The following is a 24997-nucleotide window of genomic DNA, read 5'->3' as shown; positions in this document are numbered from 1 at the left end:
GAGTGGATAACTCGCAATACTCTCGCCTTGCTCGATGCGCATGCGCATCGACAGGCGAGACCTAAAAAAATGCTATCTTCATAATGTAACACGTGTTCCAGAATCAGCTGTTCTCCAGTTTGATGCACACTGCCGATCAACCTCAGTGGAAAGAAATCGTGTTATTCTTGTTAACCACTAGTCGGCAGTGTAACACTGTGTTGAAACTGTGAATTCTCTACAATGCTGTGTGTGTGATTTTCTGTCGTCATCAGCCTGTGGCTGGAACTAAAGCTATCAGCTAGCTGTCTAAAGCGAGAATGTAAACAAAGCGACCATCTCCTGTTGATTTGGGCTGAACATCATACGTTTTATTTTTTTTATTCATTTAAGATTAAAACAAATAAAAAAATACTACATTTGAAGTCAACTCCCATTTCTTTGTAGATTAATAATAGTCTGGAACTTCTTGTTAGCAAAAAAGTAAAGTCTGAGACTCATTGGCAACGAACATTTAAAAAACCGAGAGGGAAAATGTTACAATTATTTATGCATTATCGTGAGCTGTCGTGAAAATTTGCCTTCGTTGTCTCTGCTCTAAGAAGGGCTCCTCTTTGCACCGCCGAGCTCACGTGAGCGAAGGAACGGCTCACGGCACACAATCAGGAAGAGGGCTGCTCACTAAGAAACGTGCATGTCCGGAACTGTCAGGTGATAGCATCACATGACCAAAACATCACGTGACTTTTGAAGAGCGCCTGACATCTCCCAAGATGAGCAGAGCCGGCCGGTGAGAGTCAGGAAGAAGAGGTACGGGGGCAAGGGAGGCACTGCAGGGCGTCAAACTAATCCAGCAACGAGGGGTGTTCAGAACTCAGGCAGCGCTAGACATTCATATAGGACAGCAGCCTAAATCCTGATGGTTTAGGGGACCCCAGTTATCGCAGACTCGGGGCAGCCCTATCCCCGGTTGTTGATAAATCTCAGGAACATCTCAGTAGGATTGCCATCCTTCTAGGAAAAAAATAGCAGCCATTTTTATGTGTTTTAGCATGCTGGGAGGGTCTAGAGTTGGTAATTCAATAGCAGTTTGTGTAAAATCTTGTATCATTTGTGATATGTTAGTTACTGCTGCCTTCGTTTGCCCTGAAATAAATAGGTGTGTTCGGGGTAGGGTAGACCGTGGTGGGTCTTAACCTGGGGCCGGTGAACGGAGCCGTGTAAGTGCGAGCAGTCACTGTTGGCGTTCAGACACGGTGATGCTCCAGGCTGAACTAGCAGTTTCTTAAAAAAAAACAAAAAAAAAACAACACATATGAATTGCTTATGATTATTGTTTTTGAAAACCTATCTCTACTGACTGTGTTAATGCATACATCAAATACATTGGCGAGGTAATGCAATTGTCTTCAAATAAGCATTATTGTTAATGGATTAAACTATTTTCATATTATTATCTCGTATGCACCCGCTCACGTAGAGAGCCACTGTTTAATCCTCTCTGTGATCTATGCATGTACGCAGAGTTAGACTGCACAACAGGCCATTCTCCGCTGCCCATTCTTCCATCCACCGCCTCACCTGTGTAGGTATTTACAGACTCAAACACATTTGTTGCACAGCTGTTATAATCCCACAGGCAGAGTACACTTTTTAGTAGGCAGCATGTTCTTTGGCACAGTGAGCACTAGTCTTCAAGCTTTTGTTCAATGTTGTCTTTGGAACCCTGTCAGACCCTGCATGGTGTCCAGCATTGTCCATACCATTCTGGATTGCTGCCATGTCTGTCCTAGGCCGTATGTCAATACAGTTATTCATTCTGTTCCATCATTTCTGCTGCAAACTCTGATTTCACATGGTTGTCTGTTGATTTTTTTTTTTTTTTTAATACAATTGGGGTCTTACACCGGCGTATAGTCATGTTCATATTTAAACATACAGTTGTATAGAAAAGTAGGCGTACTGCGTTCATATACTGTGTACTTGTTAGTGTGTTTTTGTGTATTACTGTTGAGGTTCAAATCGTAGAATTGGCTAGGGTGTTCGTGGCTTCCAGTTGTGATTCATTGTGGTCCACAGAAATACCAAGGTTAAGAACCTTATCTCTAGAGAGCAGTAAAACACGTTTTGCCTTGATTTTATCTTGCTTTTGTTGTTCAGTTATATATTTCAAATCTATCTGGAAAAAAATCAGAAATTAATGATACTCCGGTCTAACATGAAAACACTGGACAGGCCCAAAACATATTAGTCAACACTAATATCAAGCCTAGAAAATTTAGGGGCAATAAGAGTAACTAATGCATTGATTTATGTCTTAAATTATATTCATCTGTACTTTTATGATCGTATATTATAAGTATTGAATAAAGTAAATGGACTGATTGACTGAGTAGCAAATGCCCGGGGGACATTCAGGCTTATTTTCAGTTTCATAAGTCTCAATCTCACACTGAGATCACTGAATTCTCTGTTCTCCATGAGGCAGAGAAGGCCCTGCACATCCTTAAGAAGCTCACTTCATTGACCAACATGTCCCCAAAGGATCAGACTCGCATCAGTTTTAGAGGCTTCTGTTCACCTTCAGGGACCAGTGTGTTCTGTTCACCCTAAGGCTTTGAGGCCCTGCTTACTACCCATCTGTTGGTAGACCAATCCCCCTAAGACACCTTAATCACATTTCTGCATAATGGCCCTCTCAGTGATAGAGCAAGAAACATAGCCATCCCCGGTGTGTGTCTAGACAAGTAAGAGTGTGAAAAACTAAGTGTGTTTGGGAAACTGACCGTGAGGGAGTCCGGGTGGCCAAGGTGCTGAATAAAGGATCTGAGACCGACCTTACCTTCTTGCTAGAGCGTTTATCTTGCATTTCGCAGAAGGCGTGCTAGATAAAGGAGGGTGGGGAAGGGGAAGGTTTGAAGAGAAGGAGGCTATGTTGAGTAAATGGATCCATTATTTAATAGATTTAATGAAAGGAGGAGGAGGAGAAGCATAAGCGTATGTGACAAGAAAGTAGTCACAGGCAGTTTGATAAATGGAATACTTTGTGGATGCCTATTCTACTATGCTGGGGGTGCCTTATTGCCAAGACAAATAGCAAACATGGTACCATTATTCTAGGAGGTGGTATATTAAAAGTGCCTTCACCTACTATATCACAAATTCTTGAACTAATCCTAGACGGTGCTAGAAATGGGGGATAGTAAGAGGTAAGTGAGGAGGTATGAGAGGTATAGGTGCCCAGAGCAATCAAATACAAGGGGTAAGAGTGAGGAAAATTAGCAGAATGTGACAGAGTAGGTGTAAAAGAGTAAGGTGGGAGATTAGCGGGCGATATAAAAGGTGTGATCGAAGAGCTTGACAGAGGGAAAGGTAAGAGAAGCGAGTGAAAAGAGAAATGGTGAAACAAGGGAAAGCTGCAAAGAGCCAGAAATGAAAGTTGAGGAGGTGAATACAAGAGTCAAGAGCCAGAGAGAGACTGGAAGAGAAAAAAGGCAGGAGAGATAAGACAAAGAATGGAAAGAGAGGGAGATGAAACTTGTATGGAGAGAACAAATGGAGTCCAGAAGTGGCCATGGAGGGGGAAAACAGTAGGGCAGCACTGCAATGTAATTCATTTTTGCCATGTGAAACATTTTGCCTTTAAATGACCATGCTGGGTGCTAGCCTCCGTCTCATGTTTGTTTCACACCACAGAGTTTGTTGACAAATGGGTTAGTGCAGGGGTCCCCAAACCGGTCCTGGAGGGCCGGATCCGGGCCTGATTTTTAAAATAGCTACAAGTATCTCAATGGGGATATCCAAAAAATCTGGCATGGATCCGGCCTCCAGGACCGTTTTGGAGACCCCTGGGTTAGTGCATGAATCAACGTATTATAAAAAGAGGGGTTTCTGCATATTACATTTGACTTGGGAGGGTTCTATTTTCGTCTCAGTCCTGTAACCAATGGTGTCGTCACAGGTCAGGGATGAGGTGCGATGACATACCTGTCTGGGAAACTCAGTTTTGGTATCCCCGACCAGGGACATATCTGTTACATCCTTCATCATTTATTTCTTATTAATTATTTGCATTACCTTTAAATGTTACTTGCAATGTATGTTTGATGTATTCTTTGTTACCTATTCAGAAAAGGGGGTGGTGATGAACAGAGTATCTGAATTAAGCAGAACACTCCTACCCAGTCAACAGATCAGGGCTTGATCCATCACCGTTTTTTAGCTCACTGCACCATCCCAGCTCAGAACCTGGCTACATGCAAATTAGTCAGTCCCTGGCCCAGTGCATCATGGGAACAGGGCAGACCAAACTACCAAGCCAATTCTTTTACTGGAAAGGAAACAAGCTTCCGGGGACCGGTTTCTGGCATTACAGCCGTCTTCGGCCCGGCTTGCTTGAATCCTGATGGTGCAGTGAGCAAGGGACTCATGTCTGGGCATACCCTTCCACGCTTATGGTGGACAAAACGATTCAGAAAAGGGGGTGGTGATGAACAGAGTATCTGAATTAAGCAGAACACTCCTACCCAGTCAACAGATCAGGGCTTGATCCATCACCGTTTTTTAGCTCACTGCACCATCCCAGCTCAGAACCCGACTACGTGCAAATTAGTCTGTCCCTGGCCCAGTGCATCATGGGAACAGGGCAGACCAAACTACCAAGCCAATTCTTTTACTGGAAAGGAAACAAGCTTCTGGGGACCGGTTTCTGGCATTACAGCCGTCTTCGGCCCCTCTTGCTTGAATCCTGATGGTGCAGTGAGCTAGGGACTCATGTCTGGGCATACCCTTTCACGCTTATGGTGGACAAAACGATTCAGAAAAGGGGGTGGTGATGAACAGAGTATCTGAATTAAGCAGAACACTCCTACCCAGTCAACCGGCCAGGGCTTGATCCATCACCGTTTTTTAGCACGGTGATGGATCAAGCCCTGATCTGTTGACTGGATAGGAGTATTCTGCTTAGTTCAGATACTCTGCCCATCACCACCCCCTTTTCTGAATCGTTTTGTCCACCACAAGCGTGGAAGGGTATGCTCAGATGTGAGTCCCTTGCTCACTGCACCATCAGGATTCAAGCAAGCCGGGCCGAAGACGGCTGTAATGCCAGAAACGGGTCCCCGGAAGCTTGTTTCCTTTCCAGTTAAAGAATTGGCTTGGTAGTTTGGTCTGCCCTGTTCCCATGATGCACTGGGCCAGGGACAGACTAATTTGCATGTAGCCAGGTTCTGAGCTGGGATGGTGCAGTGAGCTAAAAAACGGTGATGGATCAAGCCCTGATCTGTTGACTGGGTAGGAGTATTCTGCTTAGTTCAGATACTCTGTCCATCACCACTCCCTTTTCTGAATCGTTTTGTCCACCACAAGTGTGGAAGGGTATGCTCAGATAATAATAATAATAAAACATTTATAAAGCGCCTGGCTGCACAAAACTGTGTGTCCCCGTGCTAACTGCTGATACAAATACATATCCAGAGGAGTAATGGCATGGAGCTCAGAAGAAGGATTACTTGCTAGGGAACAGATGAGTTTTTAGTTTTGCCCTAAATCTCATTTCGGATGGCTCCATCCGCAGGTAAAGCGGGAGTGCATTCCAATACTTGGTGGCTAGGTATCGGAAGGATTTTCCTCCCATTTTAGCTCTTGTGATTCGGGGAAGTTTTAATAACATCATGCCCGATGATCTTAGATCCCTAATCGGGCGATGTATGGTAAGGAGATTTTTTAGGTAATCGGGGCCTTTGTTCTGGGCGATGCGATGGGCATAGCAAAGGGTCTTAAATTTAATTCTCTCCTTAACAGGGAGCCAGTGGAGTTTGGATAAGGCAGCTCTAGCAGATGTTCTTCTTGGGAGACCGAGCACCAGTCGGGCTGCTGTGTTCTGTACACATTGTAATTGGTGAAGGCCCTTCTGGCTGAGACCAATCAGGAGGGCATTCCCATAGTCCAAATGAGGTGTTATCAGAGCATGGACTATGGTTTTCCTGGCTTCGGTGGGAAGAAGGTCTAGCACCTTACGAAGAACTTTTAATATGCCAAAGCATTTTCCCGTTATCTTGTTGACTTGGGTCTTACCGGAGAGGTCGGAATCCAGCATAACGCCTAGATTTCTCACCGTCTCTGCGGGAGTAGGCAGCTTGCCCAGTTCACTAGGCCACCATGCATGAGACCATGCAGAGACTTCTCTCCCCACCACCAGAACCTCTGTCTTATCTCCATTCAGACGGAGACAGTTGTTATTCATCCAGGCCGCTACCGCCGACATACAGTCCGAGAAATTGGTGGCATATTCTCTTCGGTCAGGGGTTAACTTGAACACCAGCTGGGTGTCGTCAGCGTAGCTGACAATGCCCACCCCAAAATCCTCTACAATGTGTGCCAGGGGTTCCATATAGATGTTAAATAGCGTGGGGCTCAAGCTAGAGCCCTGTGGAACCCCATGGCTCACCTTCCGAGGAGATGATCTGAAGGGTGGGCAGTGTAGCTGGAAGGTTCTGTCGGTCAGAAAGGATTGAAGCCAAGCAAGTGCTGGGCCCGTTACTCCCATATCCGAGAGACGAGACAACAACGTTGAGTGCAGCACGGTGTCAAATGCTGCACTAAGGTCCAGTAGGACCAACGCCGCTGTCTCGCCCTCATCCACCATCTTCCGAATACATTCAGTCGAATATAGGACTGCCGATTCAGTTGAGTAGCCTGATCTAAATCCTGACTGGGAAGGGTGAAGGAGTGCTTCTTTCTCTAAAAACTCCATAAGTTGTTTATTTGCCACTTTTTTTTATGATTTTGGCACAGAACGGGAGAAGTGAGATTGGACGTAGATTTTGGAGCTGAGAAATATGAATGTTTTGTTTCTTTTTTAGTGGCATAACTTGGGCAGTTTTCCATATTTCTGGAACGTGGCACTCCTGGAATGATAAAGTGATCATATGGCTAATGTGATCAATTAATGTACTTTCCATAACTCCCTTACACTGTTCCGGTGGGCAGGCATCGGTGGGGGAGCCGGATTGTATGTCATTAATGATTTTCAATAGATCTTGTTTGTCCGGGGTAGTGAACCTGGTAAGGGGGGTTTTGTGCATTTGGGTGCTTTTAATATGCACGTTGATATTTATGGGAGTTGTGTTGCTTACAAAGGTGGCATGAATTTTTTCTACATAGAAGATGTGAGTCCCTTGCTCACTGCACCATCAGGATTCAAGCAAGCCGGGTCGAAGACGGCTGTAATGCCAGAAAACGGTCCCCGGTAGCTTGTTTCCTTTCCAGTTAAAGAATTGGCTTGATAGTTTGGTCTGCCCTGTTCCCATGATGCACTGGGCCAGGGGAAGACTAATTTGCATGTAGCCAGGTTCTGAGCTGGGATGGTGCAGTGAGCTAAAAAACGGTGATGGATCAAGCCCTGATCTGTTGACTGGGTAGGAGTATTCTGCTTAGTTCAGATACTCTGTCCATCACCACCCCCTTTTCTGAATCGTTTTGTCCACCACAAGCATAGAAGGGTATGCTCAGATGTGAGTCCCTTGCTCACTGCACCATCAGGATTCAAGCAAGCCCGGCCGAAGACGGCTGTAATGCCAGAAACCGGTCCCCGGAAGCTTGTTTCCTTTCCAGTTAAAGAATTGGCTTGGTAGTTTGGTCTGCCCTGTTCCCATGATGCACTGGGCCAGGGACAGACTAATTTGCATGTAGCCAGGTTCTGAGCTGGGATGGTGCAGTGAGCTAAATATCGGTGATGGATCAAGCCCTGATCTGTTGACTGGGTAGGAGTATTCTGCTTAGTTCAGATACTCTGTCCATCACCACTCCCTTTTCTGAATTGTTTTGTCCACCACAAGCGTGGAAGGGTATGCTCAGATGTGAGTCCCTTGCTCACTGTACCATCAGGATTCAAGCAAGCCGGGCCGAAGACGGCTGTAATGCCAGAAACCGGTCCCCGGAAGCTTGTTTCCTTTCCAGTTAAAGAATTGGCTTGGTAGTTTGGTCTGCCCTGTTCCCATGATGCACTGGGCCAGGGACAGACTAATTTGCATGTAGCCAGGTTCTGAGCTGGGATGGTGCAGCGAGCTAAAAAACGGTGATGGATCAAGCCCTGATCTGTTGACTGGGTAGGAGTATTCTGCTTAGTTCAGATACTCTGTCCATCACACCCCCTTTTCTGAATCGTTTTGTCCACCACAAGCGTGGAAGGGTATGCTCAGATGTGAGTCCCTTGCTCACTGCACCATCAGGATTCAAGCAAGCCGGGCCGAAGACGGCTGTAATGCCAGAAACGGGTCCCCGGAAGCTTGTTTCCTTTCCAGTTAAAGAATTGGCTTGGTAGTTTGGTCTGCCCTGTTCCCATGATGCACTGGGCCAGGGACAGACTAATTTGCATGTAGCCAGGTTCTGAGCTGGGATGGTGCAGTGAGCTAAAAAACGGTGATGGATCAAGCCCTGATCTGTTGACTGGGTAGGAGTATTCTGCTTAGTTCAGATACTCTGTCCATCACCACCCCCTTTTCTGAATCGTTTTGTCCACCACAAGCGTGGAAGGGTATGCTCAGATGTGAGTCTCTTGCTCACTGCACCATCAGGATTCAAGCAAGCCGGCTGAAGACGGCTGTAATGCCAGAAACCGGTCCGCGGAAGCTTGTTTCCTTTCCAGTTAAAGAATTGGCTTGGTAGTTTGGTCTGCCCTGTTCCCATGATGCACTGGGCCAGGGACAGACTAACTTGCATGTAGCCAGGTTCTGAGCTGGGATGGTGCAGTGAGCTAAAAAACGGTGATGGATCAAGCCCTGATCTGTTGACTGGGTAGGAGTATTCTGCTTAGTTCAGATACTCTGTCCATCATCACCCCCTTTTCTGAATCATTTCTTTGTTACCTGGCAACAGTACTTAGCAACATAGAATGTTGATCACTGAAGCTGGGGCAGTTGGAGACTGAAGGCACATCTAGAGAGACTGTTGGTTCAAGAGCGCTGTATCTATTTTTGAGAATAAATCCTTCTCTCAACTCTCAATGGACTCTGGATTATTCTTATCAGATGCAACATTAATTTGGCGATGAGGTCATTGATACAGCTCTCCAAAGAACCCACTTTTGCCCATTTTTGGATACCATCTCCATTTCTACAGAACCAACAGAAATATTCCAGTGCCATCTCTAGCCTTAAATTTTTGATTTTTTTCATCTGCTTGGATTCATTGGATTTTATCTCCACTCATTTCTTCTTCAAGACCTTTCATCATCTGCTGCATTCACCTGACATTCAAGTCTTCACTTCTGAACTGGCTGAAGATTGGATTCTCCTTTCGAGCGACCAGACTTGTTTTAAAAAGGTACTGAAATTTATCTTCACCTTACATGCCATATTCCTATTTGATGTCATCCAAATTGTGGCATAGTTTTAATCGTCACACTGAAGATTGGATTTTCCTTTTAAGCGACCTGACTTGCTTTAACTTTACTTTTCATTCACACTTGCCACACTCTTGTGTTAATTGCTGAATTTCTACATGACTGTGTTAATTGCTGAAGAGGATTCTCTCGTTTTGCTCTTAGGCCGAGACCTTCCTTGAGCGATTTTTAAAAATCAACAATTCTACACTTACTCGTGGCATTTCATCTTTGCTTGCATCACAACTATTGTTCCATCTGACGCCGCTTCATTCTTCTGCAAGACCTCCTCCAAGCGACGTCCTTCTTCTTCGAGACTCCGGTGAGGGGACGTTCTTTCTCCTCCTTGGACGCTACACGCTTTCGCTAAGACGCTACTCCTCTTACCGTCATCCCACACAGCATCTTGCGTGTAGTGCGTTGGCGGCCATCTTTGATGTGCGGTGATGTGCACACCCTACCTTCTTTATTTCCTCAGATCGACCTTTACATTTTGAAGCGCGGTGACGCGCACACCATTCCTGGCAGATTTAATTAATTCTTTGCATTATTATAATTTAAAGGCTTGTTATTTAAGCGCGGTGACGTGCACACCTCTTCTGCATTATTGAGTAATTTTATTCAATTTCACTATTAATTTTACCATCATTCAGTATTTTTGAATCTATTATTGTCGGACTACTGCATCTTCTTCAGTGTCCTTCAAACCTCAGGTATTTTAGCGCGGTGACGCGCACACCTTTATTATTATACTTAGTACAGTCATGTGCACACTGTTTTGTTTTCTATTTACTATTGATTAACCATTTTGCATTTATTTCTTTGATATTTCATTTATTTTTAATGTTGGTAGTTTGTTACATTTTCTGTATGTTTTTACTTCATTTGTGTTAGTCATATTTTTCACCTTTACCACAATTCTATTGCCTTTTCTCCAGTAGTAGTCATGAATACACAAACTACTGTGTTACCTTCACCTTTCCTACCAGAACCTTGAACATCTCAAATTAAATGGACACAGTGGTATAAATCGTTTAACAGTTACATAATAGCCATTGATGAAGTGAAATTTTCGCCTGTTAGAAAAAATGCCATGTTATATAATTGTTTAGGTAATTAAGGGCAAAGGATATTTGATCATCAACCTCCAATTGTTCGACCACCATCTGATGATTGGAATGAATTTACTGAAGCTGTGTTACGTCTTGAAAAACATTTTAAGGATGAACCGAGTATAATTGTTGAAAGGCATAAATGTTATACTTGAAAACAACATGAACAAGAAAGTATTGATACATTGTTAGCTGAATTAAGGGTCTTAGCAGCTTCATGTGAATTTGAAGGTCTCATTTATCAATACTTAAGGGATCAAATTGTAGTTAATTGTTTTAATGACAAAGTGCAAGAAAGAATATTGTGTTGTAGAAACACCTCACTCATAGAAACATTAGAAATTGCCAGAGGGATTGAAAGATCTGTTTCAGCTTCAAAAGAATTAGGCAATTCAAAATCCTCTTCTGTGGAAACTGTAAATACAGTCACTTCACAGTCTTCTTTACAACCTGCAACACATCAACGCAATAAATCGTCTAATTTGATGAATGAATGGAAAAAACAAGATAAATCTCTTCAGTGTTTCAGGTGTGGTTTTAAATCACATTTAGCCAATGCTTCTAATTGCCCTGCCATTAACAAACTGTGCACTAATTGTAAGAAAACAGGACATTTTACTGCTGTTTGTAAATTTAAAACTAAGGTGATGAATATAGAATCCATCGATAGTAGTGTAGAAAACTCTTGCAACACTTTTGTTAACAAGATTCTTTTGTCTGTAGATATGATTAACTCCTCTTCGGAGTTGATACAGGTGATCCTGTCTGTGACATAAAAATTGGTGACATAAACACCAAAGTCACTGTAGATTCAGGCTCGCCTGTCACCATACTTTCAGATGAATTCTTCTTTAAGGAATGGAAGGATACTACATTACTTCCTCCAGATATTCGTACAGTGGCCTTTGGAGGTCAGGAGATAGATATGATTGGCTATTTTTCCGATAATATTAGTTTTGAGTATTGTGTTATTAATTCTAAAATGTATGTGGCCAAAAGAGGATACAATATACTTGGTTGGAAAGATCAAGGCAAGCTTCGTATGGTCTTAAGACCTGGCACAGATAATCCTATTTCTTTAGAGCACAGTTCGAATGTTGCTATCTTAAAAGCGAAGGATGCCTCATTGGAGAGCATTCTTGACAAACATGAGTCTGTTTTTAATGACAAGCTTGGTTCAGTCAGAGGCTTTCAACACAAAACCATTTTAAAACCAGACGCCATACCAGTTATCCAGAAGATCAGGCATGTTACACTAAGTATTAGAGACAAATTGAATAGCCATCTTCAACAGCTGTGTGCTGATGGCGTTATTGAACGTGTTGATTCCTCACTTTGGGTTTCTCCGATTGTGGTCTCGCTTAAAAAGAACTGTGATGAAATAAGATTATGCATTGATTTAAGATCCTTGAATAAAAATATACAGGTTGATTGTTTCCCCCTGCCACGCATACAAGATATGCTAGCACAGGGAAAGGCACCAAGATTTTTTCTACCATTGCCTTGAAGGTAGCCTACCATCAAATTGAGTTGCATGCGGCCTCCAAAGATTTAACCACCTTTAACACATCCTTTGGAGCATTCCGATTCCTAAGAATGCCCTTCGGGTTTGCCTCTGCGGCCTCAGTATTTCAAAAGCTTATGTTTCAACTATTTGGAGAAGTAAAACCTGTCTTGGCATATCAAGATGACATTTTGATTTCATCTGATTCCATTGAAGAGCATTTAATAGTTCTGGACCAAGTTTTAGGGATTTTGGATAAATTTGGCATGACAGTTAAAAAAGAGAAATGCAAATTTATGCTCAACAGTGTAGATTATTTAGGGCATGTAATCTCTGATTCTGGAATCAGTACTAAACAAGATTTACTAACGGCCATTAAAGATTCTCCTCACCCTTTAGACAAAGACCAGTTAAGATCATTCTTAGGGTTGAGTGAATGTTATTCTCATTTTGTTCAGAACTTTGCTTTTATTAGCGAGCCACTAAGGAGGTTGACCGAGAGTAATGTCAAATTTATGTGGAGCAAAGAACAACAAGATTGTTTTGAAGATCTGAAAGATTTGATAATTCATGCTCCCGCGCTTAAACCTTTTAATGAAGAATTAATGTCGTTCATTACAGTCGATGCCAGTAATGTGGGCTTAGGTGCTACTCTCAGTCAGATGGCTGAGGGGGTTGAACACATAATTGCTTTTGCCTCTAGGAGACTTTCTCCTTCTGAGAAAAATTACAGTACCATTGAAAAGGAGGCTGTAGCCTGTGTCTGGGGTGTTAAACATTTTTCATCATAGGTTTGGGGTAGAGAATTTGTACTGGTTTCTGACCATAAACCGTTGATTTTCATGTGGAATGATAAAGGGTCACGGAATGCCAATTCCAGGTTAGTATGCTTATTTTCTAAACTGTATGATTTTAATTTTTCTATGAGACATATTGCTGGGTGCAAGAACTTTAAAGCTGATTTTTTTGTCTCGATGTCCCATCAATGATATTGAGATTGATTCTCTTTTGGATGACAAAGAAATTGTTATTAATTTAATTGATGGTCTTACATTGACTAAGGATACCATATCTCATACTGACTGGATGCAAGCTTCAATTTCAGACAATAGTCAAATCATTCTTAAGAAATGTATTTCTGGGGGGAGGAGCCAAGCCAGCGACCGCGATGGCCGCCTGACTCCTCAGCTCCGCTGACCCGCCCGCCTTCTGCTCGAAGCGCAGCGGATCCTGATCACTATCCTGACTGAACACCGGCGCTTCTGAGCCGCGCTGGGCTTCCGACCCGAATGGTGTGTTCCCCGTCGGCCAACTCGCGGTGGAACCGGAGATCTGCCTTTGTCCTGCCCCACCGCGGCGCTTGAGGGAACGGGTCTTTGTTCTCCGGAGTGGCTGCCTCTTGACTCGGCAGCCGCGGACGCCTGCAGCGGGAGGGGCCGGAGGCTACTGTGATACTGTTGCAACGAATGCTACAGTGTGCCGCCCGGCCCGCCCTTCCAAGTTTGCTTCCATACTACATCAGGAGCTACATTGTATCCCTCACCCGTCCCAGGCTCGGCGCTGGGGGATTTTACTATTCTTTGGTGCCGCGGTGGGCGCCATTTTACCAGGCGCTCTGCATCTTTGCTGGTAGCCCCCCGGGGGTTCCATGAGACGCTCCCCATGAGGCCAGTTTCTTACGGCAGGACCCGGACGGCGGGTGTTTAACCTTCTTCGTGGAGTAGTGGTGATTGCGCCCATTGCTTGCATTATCGGCTTCGCCTTGGAGATGGGCACCGGCAGCCACTACAGTGGACGACAAGATGGCGACGCCCTCTGGGTGCGGGACTCTGCTGCTGTGGAGCCCATTGCCCTTGCAGATGTCTTCCTTGCCCTGCACGATCTGCGGTCATCTATGCGGGCTTTTGCCCGTGATCTGGGAGACCGACTGAATGGAGTTATGCCCGGGGGGCTCCCAGGCGACTGCGCTGCTGACTGTTCCCCGCCGGACCTGCTGTACCCGGTGACCGGCGGATGGGACCCGTGTAACCCGCCGTGTGTCGAGACATGGTGCACCCCGGATGACTCGGCTGCTGGGCCCTCTACTCTAGAGATGTTTGGGAGTGCGACGCTGGACCCTGCCCACCGGCTGGATAGCGCTTGCTGGTCGATTTGCTCCGTGTCCACCTTGGGACCCCCCGGAGGGCCCCCCCGCTCTGCCATGAGATTGTTGCAACGGCCCTGGCCAATCGGCCTTCAGGTACTGCTGCTGGGTTTCCACCTTTGCTGGGTAGCTACTGATTGTTCTGCACTACGTGGGACAGATTTCTGCGAGGGACTTTTGCACTGGTGGTGGTCTTTGCATCTACGCCTCGTGTCCAAGATGGCCGCTGCCCGCCTGGACTTCGTTGCTGGGCTGGATCGACGGGGACAAGGCTGACACTATTAGTGTTTTGAACATGGTCGGATGCTACATGGTTGACGGAAAAGTGAAACTGTAGTGATGGTATATGCTATTACGGTGTCGGGTCGGGAGCTGAGGAGGGATGGCCGAGGGTGGTTTATTGACTGTCTGTTTCCTTTGCCTGGGCCCTCCCCCGGTCTTCTGTGAATTCCTTTCTCTCTTTTCTTCTCTTCTGCATTTCGGGTACTCTTTTGGGGCGACAGGCACTCTGCGAGGGGGGGGTAGGCCGTAGCCTCTGCATGTGTGTAGGGTGGGGCGGGTGTATTTATGTTCCTTTTGTTACTATGGGCCTTTTTATTCTCCTACTTTTACTCTTTCTCTCCCACCTTTTCCTGGGGTTTTTGGGTGGATCGATATGGTGTGGGTGGTACCTGCCGACCGTAGCAATGCTAGCTTACCTTTTCTCCTGTCGGGTCTTCTGCGGTCTATTGCTGACAGGAAATTGTTTGCGTAATAATGATGCTGATACTCACCCACTTATGTCCTGGATGGTCTATCCTGCCTCAGATCCTTTCTAGCCCCTCTTATGGACATACTAAAAACTTTAAAATTAAACCTCAATTCTCCTGCTTCCTGGTGGCGCATATGTTTTCAGTGTAACTTGATATTATCCTGGATGTGCTCCTATGTTGCCGGGACGCCTTTACCGCTTGCTATTGCACTTTAGATGCTACCGAGGCCGGCCGGATGGTTGTAGGCCCGTAATTGTATGGTTCAATTGTGCAATAAAGGTTTTCAAAAAAATTTTTCAAAAAAAAAAAGAAATGTATTTCTAAGGGGTGGCCTAGAGAGAATCAAATTGATAAAGAATTTCTGCCATTCTCCAAAATTAGGGATGAATTGAGTGTCGAGGGTGACTTTATTGTTAGAGGTTCATTTCTTATTCCTCCAATCACTGTTAAAAGCAAATTGATTTCTTTAGCTCACAAAGGTCACAGTGGAATTACCAGCACCAAGAAAAGATTGAGGTTATATTACTGGTGGCCAGGAATGGACAGATTAGTGGAGACATCTTTAGGTAACTGCACTGAATGCACACAAGCAGAAAGATCTCTTCACACTACTAATACTCCTTTGTGCCCAGTGGAATTACCTCATTAATCCTTGGGAAAAACTGGGGATTGATTTTATTGGGCCTTTTGGTTGACTTAATCTGGGTTACCGGTTTATTTTAATGGTGGTTGATTACCATTACAAATAGGTTTCTTACAAATTCCTGAAAGATCCTAATACAGAGAATGTTGTGAGATTTTTGAGACCGCTTTTTAGGTCTGAAGGCATTCCCTCTTCTTTGGTGTCTTACAATGGAGTGCAGTTCGTGTCTCATGATATGAGAAATTTTTTACAAAACCTTGGGATCAAACATCTTACTACTACACTGTACAGTCCGCAAGGAAATGGACTAGTGGAAAGGGTCAACCGAATTTTGAAGGAGTCAATACAATTGGCCTCTTCTTCTGGGTTGTGTGTGCAGGATGTGGTAGGAGAAAAGATTTGGTCCTACAATAACACTCCACATTCAACGACAGGTGTTACCCCATTTGCTATGTTAAGAGGCAGACAATCCTTCAATAAACTTTCGTCTAATTGGTTTATGTCAAATGCTAAATTCAATGTGAAAGTTCCTTCTACAGATTTCATTCGTTCTCCGGTCAAGATTTCACAAGACCAGTCAAAATCTAGGTTTGATGAGAGTAAACATGTTCAAGATGAGGTGTTTGGTGTAGGTGATATAGTTCGAATCAGAAGACCTTTCAAGTTAAGGGGTTCTAGATTTTACCCTGAAACCACAATTATTAGACTTGGTAAACATGCTGTCATGGTTACAGGAGGAAAATGGTGGAGCAAAAGAGATGTAGCGAAGGTTAAACATGGAGAACCTAATGAATGTCATTCTGATTTGCATTCTCATCTTGGGGGTGATTTCTTTGATGCGAATACAAATGCCTCTATTTATGATGTTTCAGAAAGTTCTTCTCAAGGTGAAACTTTGGGTGATGAACATATACAACATGGATGGGTAGAGGAATCATCTTCTTCGCATAATGTGTTAGAGTCTCAAGTAGCTCCAAGTTCTAGACTGAAATTTAGACCCAAGTATCTTGAAGACTATATTACTTAATTATTTTATTTGATTTTCACTTTTGTGGTGTTCGTTGTTTTGCTAGAGGAAGGAAGATGTGTTACATCCTTCATCATTTATTTCTTATTAATTATTTGCTTTGCCTTTAAATGTTACCTGCAATGTATGTTTGATGTGTTCTTTGTTAGCTGGCAACAGTACTTGGCAACATAGAATGTTGATCACTGAAGCTGGGGCAGTTGGAGACTCAAGGCTCATCTAGAGAGACACTCTGTTGGTTCAAGAGCGCTGTATCTATTTTTGAGAATAAATCCTTCTCTCAACTCCCAATGGGCTCTGGATTATTCTTATCAGATGCAACAATATCCTTGTCTGTGGACCTGCATCATGCACTGGTAAACCTGTAGTGAGGCATTCACCGGGCTCTCATGATAAACCTCACTTTTCACTTCCACCATAAGCTAAGAGATTCACAGATCTACAACGCATATATATGTTCCTCGGCAACATGCACTGCGCCTCTCCTGGCAGAGAATGGCAGCAATGGGCTGTACAGGACTGCATGATATGACAACAGAAGCAGTTACAGTTCTGACAGCCGGCCATAGAGTGACCTCATCAGGAATTTCAGGGTATGACAAAATGCCCCTCACAGTAGCATGAGTGAAAGTGGGTGACATCAAGTATTTTGACAGGGATTACACCTGAGTGAGGGTGGTGGCAGTCTTTGCACATTCATTCACTCATCCATAAGATTAAGAACATACTCCAGAGATCTGTGTGGAATCGGCATATGTCACTACTTTTGACCTGGTCTTATTTGCTGGGTCACCCCCAGCTTTTTGCCTTCTGTTGCCAAACATGCTTATTTTGACCGTAGGACTCTCTGCACTTTCCCCTTGCTAACCACTGGTAAAGGACTCCTCCTCTCTCCCTAAAACATGGAAAAAATTGCATATCACTGGTTGATTCATATAATTTACTTGTAAGTCAATAACATAGGGTACTACATGTACCCAGGGCATGTTACTTAAATGCTACTAGTGGGCAGACACACTCATTGTGCCACCCACTAAATTAGCCTTTTAAAACGTGTCTCAGAACTGCCACTGCAGCCTGAAGTGCTCTTCCAAAAGGACATTTCTACCTAGCAAAAGAAACCTTTTGCCAGGATTAAATCTTACTTTTTAATATTTAAAAGTCACCCCTAAAGTAGGACCCAAAGGCTCATATGGCAGGATGCTCTGTATTTAAAAAGTAGGACATGTGTATTTTAAGTTTTACGTATCCTGACAGTGAAAAGATCCTAAATTCTTCTTTCACAGTTGTAAGGCCTATCTCTCCAATTGACTAACACTGTTTACCGTGTTGCATTTAATAAGTACTAACTTTAGATTGGGAGCAGGTAGCATTAAGATGTTTATACTCCAATAACTTGTAATTTAAAATCCTCTTTAATGATAAAGCCTTATTTAAAGTCACAATTCATTATGAAAATTCCACATATAGAAAGATGGCCTTTTTGTGTCCTAACCAGTTTGTGCCTTCTGCTAGCGTCCTGGTTCTCCTGACTGTAAATGTCTCTGCTATTGGGGTTTATGTATTGTTTCAAGACAGTAATACAAAGAGCGCTTAGGTGTGGAGGGGGTAGGCCATCCTGACAGAATGATTGGGGAGGGGCTCTACCCAGCCCCACTTACACTTCAAACAGCTTGACCCTGTGATCACACAAAGGGACTTGACACCAGGCCTGCCCTGCCTTTTGTCACCCCAGACGGTTTGCAGCCTTGACAGGAGAGCAAAAATCAAGAACCAGATGTGGGGTTAGGCCAAAAAGTACACCCCACACAAACGCTGTCACCAGATATAAATATGGGACCTCCTGAGCCACTCATCAGAACTCTTCTGGACCCTTTTGGTACTTTAAGGGTCAGTTGGCTGACCTCCTGTGTGAGCTACAGCTACACAACAAGCTTCAGAGGCCTCCCTGACCCCCTGCTCCTAGACCTGCCGGAGCCCTGTTGCTGGCTGCTCCTAGTGTGAATCCTGATCCCCAAAAGATGCCTTTCAGGTCCTGGACCCATGGCTGGCATTCGTGAATCTCCTTCTTCAAGAGAAGATGAACATCCTGAAGTGTGGGCTCTTCGTGACCACGAATGGGCCTGTCTGTGCTAAGACTTTACCGTCCATGACGACAACCATTACGAAGCTCTGGTAAAACCTGCTCTTCGTGCAGAAGACTGTCTGCAGCGACCAGCATTGCAAGACCTGCACTTTTTGACACAGCAAACAGCCCGCTATGGCCGCCAAGGCAAATCCACAACAACGCCCGTTCGCAATGTTCAATTAGCTCTTTGCGCTACAACGATGACCGTCTGTGACGCCCGTCTGCTCTTCAAGCTCTAGTGACAACCATCCGCTATTTTAATTTTACAAACCTTGAAGTATTCACAGTGTTTGCCATTAAATGAATCTCTAAGCTCTTGACATAAACTTTGCTTCTGTTTCATTTATAACAGCAACATGGGAGAAAAAATAGTGGAAATGTATTCTTAAGCTGATGAATCCAGTACCCCTAACTTTTGTGATCCAACACAGTCCATAAAATGTTCAGCACAGCAACCGAACAATATAACAATTGCTTAAGACATTTATAATACACACACCATTTTCCCTCTCATGCTTCCCATAATAATACACAAGGCTATTGTTCTTTAGTCCCCAAATAGGACTATGCTGTCCTTAATATGCGTAATCAAGAATGATTTGAGATTGGAGTAAATACTGTATACACACTAAGAAGGGCATTGGTGTGGCACTGTCTAAGTGTTAATTGGAATGGCATCACTCATATACGTAGTCTGATGCGTCAGGTCTCCACAATACTCCCAAACGGCGAACATTCAAGTTAAAAAATCCTTTAAAATCCTGCTATTCTCAGCAGATCCTACTGATTTGGAAGTGAGTGGATGCCTGCAAATAGGTAAACCCACCCTGTTCTATCTGACAAAGGGTAAGGCAAAAAATATGCCACGTCGACTCCTATTTTTTTAAATTGTATTTAGGAGCATATACCTTTTTTTTTTCTTTGTAACCTGTCACCCCCTTCTTTGTGGCTCTTCCCCATTGTTTGGACACAAAAGGAGGAAGGTTAAGGTTTTACATATGGGTTTTATTGCGTGTACCACCCTGCATTGTTTGCTGCATCTGTCACAAAGGTTGGGTTATTGATTTTAGTCATTGCTTGGGATTGTAGCCAAGATCGTAGCAGTGCTGGTTTTGTCTAGTTTCATAAACTGCTTTTAGTTTGTAATCCTTCAACTATGAGATGAAAGGGCACTATGTTATGTTATAATATTTCGGTTCCTATTTAGGCATTGTGCCATATCTCTAACATCAACACTGGTTTAGGAACTTTAATATATATGTTTTCTCTGGAGTTTGTTCCACTTTGTATGCTTGATGCACACACATTCCACCTGTCGTTGATATCATGTATTAGTGGGTAGATTCAGGGGACCCCCTGTCCAGAAGACAGCCAGAGACTCCTTCTGGGGATTTGAACATTGGCTGAAACATATCCAATTGGATAAAGGGGAAATAACTACATGCGTTATTTAAACTTGGCATAGAGCACAATAATAAAATTGAGTTTACCACTAGGCAAGTTTAGTTGCATGAAGGGTCCCGCCTCTCTATTCAAACAATGAAAGTTGTAATGGAGAGAGCCTCTCTACTCCGAACCAAGGAAACAAGAGCTCCAGGAAATTGGTATTTTCCCCCCGAAGCACAAGAAGCAAGAAACCTTAAGCTGGGGCGAAGAGCAGACCCAGTTATTAAGCATCCCACTCAGTGGGTGAAGTTCTCGGTTCTTTTAAATAACATTTTCTGTTGGCATTATTCTACCCAGTGTTCATATTTGAAACTCTACTTTGTGGTTTCTCTAACTTAGGTGATTCATAACTCGTGTTTAACACAGACTTGCAAAGAATCAAATGTTCACTTTTTTTAATGTCTTTATTTCTTATTTTTACTGTACAGAAAACAAACATCAAGAAGGGAGCAAATGCTCGCCAAACAGTAGGGGAGAAGTCTGGTATACATAGGGTGCCCTTCTCACAGGACTGGTACATGGCCAGAGTAACTGAGAACAGTAGGATAATAGATAATACCACTTGTAGATTTTTTCAGGTAGCGAGACTGTATGTCATAATGTTTCAACCAGCTCCCCCAGATCTTAAAAACCTTTTGTAGTTAACCTCTATTTCTATATATGACTCTCTCTGCCGCCATGTAGAGGTCCATCCCCAACCTCTATTCTCCCATGGTCTGGACCTCGGGGGAGGGGGGATGCACCATGAAGACATATGTCACATTTGGCCGCACAAGGCCCCAAATTACAAAAGTGGAGTTTTGCCCTAGGGACATCCACATCTCCCGGAACTCCCAGTAAAACATATTTGGGTTCCAAAGGGATGCACTCCTCCGTCACGCTACCAAGCTCCCCCACTACCAGTGACCAGTACTCTTGAATGGCCATGCAGCCATATAGCGCATGCATGAACGTACCCAGTCACCCCACGGCACAAATATTCCTGGGACGCAGCCCTCAGCATGCGATGCAGATGGTCTCTATCATAGTAGACCCAGTGCAGTACATTGAGTTGGATCAAGCGTAAACTGTAACCTATGGCGCCCTCCAGTGGGTACATCATGGCAGCCTCCCAGCCCAAGTCCTAAAGTTCCACCCCTCCCCAAATCTGGCCTTCAGTTTAACTAGTGTATATGGCATGTTGTTATTAAGGCTTTTACAAATAAAGGAGCTAGCCTTCGATGGCAGCTCCTCAAGGAGCAACTTGTCCTCAAGAGGGGCTACTCGGGCAGGTCCAGCTCTACCATGCCCTCCGCCTGGCAGGCATGACGCAACTGGGCATATTTTAGGTATTGGTTGGCACTCGTACCATATTCTCTTTGAAGGGAGTAGAAGGGCATACAACCGCTGTCCTCCAGGAGGTTCCTCACCTGGGAGATATCCAGTAGGTCCCAGGGCCCAAACCCCATAAGTTTCCTCATTTTGCCCATCCATGTCCCCTATCAGAGCTGAGTCACCTTCCCAATCCAGCTTATTCATTTAGTGACCTTCTTCCAGCCCTCTATCACAACCCTTGTCACCGGTAGCAGTTGATGAACAACCTTCCCGTCGTATAGATCATGGAAGTAGGATCGAGTGGTAAACTGTGTTTGCTCCAGCCAATAAGTAGAGCGGTCTTGTGGCGCAATTGACCAGTAATTTCTAAACACCAAATGAGATGTGTGCAGTGTTATCTCAACGTTGTATGGGTTGTGCTAAACGGTTTTGAGCTCTATCTGACGAAGACCGCCATCCCGCAGCAGGGCCTGCATGCCCCCTCTATCCTGGCCAACATTGTCTTGGGAACTGGATAATTCGTATTTTGCAGGGCATAGAGCAATTTAGGGAGCGTTATCATTTTAAAGACAGATGCCAATCCCAACAAGAGTGAGGGGCAAGAATGTCTGGATCCAGGGAGCCAAAGAGGTGAAAAAGCACAGATTTACTCCAGTTGACATTGTACCCTGAATATGTACCACGCGCCTCGAAAACATGTAGGATAATCGTACTTGTGTTGACTGTCTCAGTGAGACAGGGCAGGATGTTGTCTGCATATAATGAGTTTTTCTCCTCATCTGTCAACCTTAGAGATATGATATTAGAATGGGAATGGATCACGGCAGCCAGTAGCTCAATGGCAAGGGTGAAAAGCAGTGGAGATAGGGAGGGGCTCCCAGCAGGGTTGTAGCCTATCCAGAAGATTGAGGAACGCACCCTGTTCACCCGCACTGCTGCAGGTTGGTCCGGTGTAGCACTTCAATCCATTGCCGGTACTTGGGGCTGACGCCAAACGTTCACAAGGTGTAGTGAAAATATGGCCAATGAATCACGTCAAATGCCTTTTCTGCATCCAATGCTAGGAAGACATGGTTTTCTGCCCAGTGCTCACCATTGACAGCCAGTTGTGGAAGGGGTAAAGATTGAGTTTGGTGGGTCTGCCCAGCATGAACCCAAACTGGTTTTGATGGATAAGCGAGACTATCACCGTCAATCTGTTGGCCAAGATTGTGACCAAAAACTTCATTTCAACATTTAACAGGAAGATGGGTTGTTAGGAGGCACAGTTCATCTCTGGTTTGACCTTCTTGTGTATGAATGTTATAGTGGTGCACCGTAGATCCAGTGGTAGTTCGTCTCTGTCTTGGGCCTCTCTGAAGAGGCCCAACAGATACTGACTCAACAGCTCAAAGTAACACTTGAAGAATTCGGCTGGAAAGCGATTAGACCCCAGAGTCTTCCTGATTTCCAGTTTCCCAATGGCTGCTTAAGAAGATCTCCTCGAGCACAATGAATTCCTCACAGTATCGCCGGTTGTCTGAAGGGACTGTTGGCAGTGTCACCATTGTAGGAAAGTATTATCTGCTTCTTATGGTTACCCCCACTTTTTGCTTTTGTCACACTGTTTATGGCTTAGTCTGACTGGATCCTGCTATCCAGGACCCCAGTCTATCTACTTTCTCCCTTAAATGGCAATGCATGTACTTTAGGTACACTCCAGATTGGATTCTGGGGTACCCTTATCAGTCCCTAGTATATGGTATGGGCATACGTACCCCAGAGGCCTCCCATGGGCTGCAGTATGTATTATGCCACCCCTGAGAGGTCATCCAAATTGACACAACAGGCCTGCTACTGCAAACTGGGTAAGATGGTGCTTGCACCACTTACTTAGATATGGGTTCACTATATCTCCTGAATCCTGAAAGCAGGGGGCTGGGTTTTATGTGAGAGGGTGCCCCTGCATGAGCAGAGGCCCTCTGCAGCCTTTGGAGACCATTCTCCGGGGTTGTCTGTGATGCAGCCAGACCTAACCTCCCTCCCCAGAGCCCAACCCTCCAAGATCAAGAACGAAGAAGGTCCTCCCATTAAATACATGCTCATAAACTGTAGATCGGCCCATAAGCATGCATCAGAACTAGCAGAAGCCATCCTCACCCATGACTTAGACATAGCCTTCATCACTGAGACCTGGCTAAACAATCTCTCCTACCCTATTATGGACATGTTGATACCTCCTGGATTCAATTTGATCAACAAAGATAGACAAGTTCATAAGGGTGGGGGCATAGCAATTATTCACAAGAGTAACATCTCCATCACGTAAATTACCTCTTGCGAGTACAGCTCCTTTGAATGCCCTCAGTCAACATCAAGACAGAAGCCAAAAGACCATTACTCTGTCACCTCCTATACCACTCACCAGGCAACTCCAAGGAATTCGGGGAACACCTGTCCGACCTGATTGCCCACTGTGCACTAAGCAACTCTAACAACATAATTCTTGGCGATCTCAATCTCAGATGGAATGAAACTGAAAACTCGCTCATTCAATCCTTAAATAGCCTCCTGCTGGAAAATAATTTGACCCAACACTGCTCAGAAGAAACACACCATAGAGGAGCAACCCTGGATGAAATCATTTCCGAAAACAACGGAATCTCCATTGACCACATCATTCCTGTTGACTGGTCAGACCACCACATCATTCCCTTCCACATCAACTAAATGGTCCAAACTCAACCCCCTACTCAGGTCCCCCCCAAATGGGTCAGGAACACAGCTCAGATCCCTCGGTCTGACCTAGAAGAACAAATTAGCTCGCTCCTCCCCAGAGCGACGGATCACCTCTCGACTACTGAGCTCACATCCCTCTACAACGTCAATTTGACGCTCACCCTGGACCACCTTGCCCCCTAAAAGAAAAAAAAACAAGATCATCCCTTCCAGATCATGGTTCTCCACTGACCTTAATGAAGAAAGAAGGCAGCTCAGAGCCTCAGAAAGAACCTGGAGGAACAATCCCTCCTCCCTCCATCACGACAAACTTAATGAAGCCCGCAGGAATTACAAAAAGCACATTAAGAACAAAAAGTCAGCTTTCTTCTGTTCCGCGCTAAACACCGCAAAAAACCGTCCCAAAGAACTCTTCAATATCATCAGGAATCAAACATCCAAGCCTCCGACTTCCACAATGCAACAACTTCGTCGTCTTCTTCAATGACAAAATCGACAAACTCGACCTCTCACTTGGCGCGAATCACCGCCCCCCGCCACCGAGAGCAAGGCGTATAAAACTAAGGATGTTGCCGCCGTGAACCCTCCAAAACAATGGTCCTCCTTCATCCCTATTCAGGAAGCGGAAATAGTCAATCTAATATCCACGGCTAATCCATCATCCCATGCTCAAGACCAACTGCCCCCACGTATGGTCAAGGACCTGAAGCACACCCTAACCCGATTTGGCGCAGGAACATTAACCGCTCTCTGAGTTTTGGAATTGTACCAGACTGTCTCAAAGTTGGCCAAGTCCGCCACTACTGAAAAAACCAGGACTGGACACAAAAGATATGAAAAACTTTAGAC

General features: G+C 44.6%; 1 protein-coding gene across 1 annotated transcript in view; it reads left to right on the top strand.

The window, feature by feature from the left end:
• The first annotated feature begins 714 nt into the window (after positions 1 to 714).
• LOC147702609 (proton-coupled amino acid transporter 1-like) overlaps positions 715 to 24997 on the top strand; it is a 494150-nt gene continuing 469867 nt past the window's right edge. Inside the window, exon 1 of the mRNA XM_086931275.1 lies at positions 715 to 789. The gene's annotated coding sequence lies outside the window, so the exon portion shown is untranslated. The remainder of the gene's footprint in view (positions 790 to 24997) is intronic.

The sequence above is a fragment of the Lissotriton vulgaris genome, chromosome 7, assembly GCF_964263255.1.
Source record: "Lissotriton vulgaris chromosome 7, aLisVul1.2, whole genome shotgun sequence".
NCBI lineage: Eukaryota > Metazoa > Chordata > Amphibia > Caudata > Salamandridae > Lissotriton > Lissotriton vulgaris.
This window is presented reverse-complemented; position numbering and strand designations above follow the sequence as displayed.